Here is a 1,187-nt window from a genome sequence, read left to right on the forward strand (position 1 = left end):
CTGGTGCCTCCTGGTTAAAGTGGAGATAAAGGGACCATAAATATTTTTAGGATAGACTCTATAATGATTGCAACTATGTATTCAAACAATATGAAAATCAATAGTTTCCTGATTTCCCTAAACGTCCAGGCAGGCTGTTTAAGTTTGCTGTTCCACAGACGGGTTTCAGAGTGTGAAATTTCAGGCAGATATTTAGCTCTGGACTGGCTCAGCTCAACCCATGTTGAATTTGATCTCATTAGTGATCATTACATGTTGCACTTAGGAGTGCGTAGTGATTGAAAACATCAAAAGCAACTAATAATTGAATACACTGGATTATTTCGCAACCAAAAAATTATGTTTTGAAAAGTGTTTAAGAACGTCAGGTAATTTTAATGTAGAATATACTACTGTATAATTTCAGTCCTTTAAAAAAGAAGTATCTGTTTATACCTTTTTTTTTTGCAATTTTTGGCCGGGGCCGGGTTTGAACCCACCACCTCTAGTATATGGGGCCGGCACCCTACTCCTTTGAGCCACAGGCACTGCCCTGTTTATATCGATGTTCATGTCTGCATCCCTCACGATATTTGACTTCAAGGACAGGATTAGGATGCAACAAGTAAGGCAGTGCTCAGCTCAGGAGTAAAATTTAAGAGGCACCCAAATTGAAAACCTCAGTCATCAAGATAAGTAATAGTTTAATGCACTATTATTTTTAAATGAAGAGTAATGCAAATTAATCCATGATAAGTAATTAATTTGCATGAACAAATTAACATGCACCACATGATGTGTCAGTACAGTTGGCCTAGTTCCTTATGTTGACCACCTCTGTATGTTGACCATTTATTTATAGCCCCTTGGGTGGACAACTTGCAGAGGTTCTATTATATACTGGATTTGTTGAAGTCGCCTACAATAGAAGAATTCAAAATAACAATATATTAACCAATCTAGACATATTTCTCTTGCATGTAAAAACATTTGGAGATAAGGCATTCCCTGGCCTCGTGGTGGCCCCAGGGTGTTTCTGTGAGTCAGGTGCCTATAGCTTTGTTCTAAAATCACATGAACACACACACACATCGTGAACAATGACCTAGTTAATAATGTTATACTTACTTATATATCCTTGTGTTTCATGATTGTCATTTTCTTATTTTATCTGATATTATTTCATAGTAAATAACAAAACTTAATAC

The sequence above is a fragment of the Otolemur garnettii genome, unplaced genomic scaffold (genome assembly GCF_000181295.1).
Source record: "Otolemur garnettii isolate 467f Iridium unplaced genomic scaffold, OtoGar3 scaffold00018, whole genome shotgun sequence".
Taxonomy (NCBI): domain Eukaryota; kingdom Metazoa; phylum Chordata; class Mammalia; order Primates; family Galagidae; genus Otolemur; species Otolemur garnettii.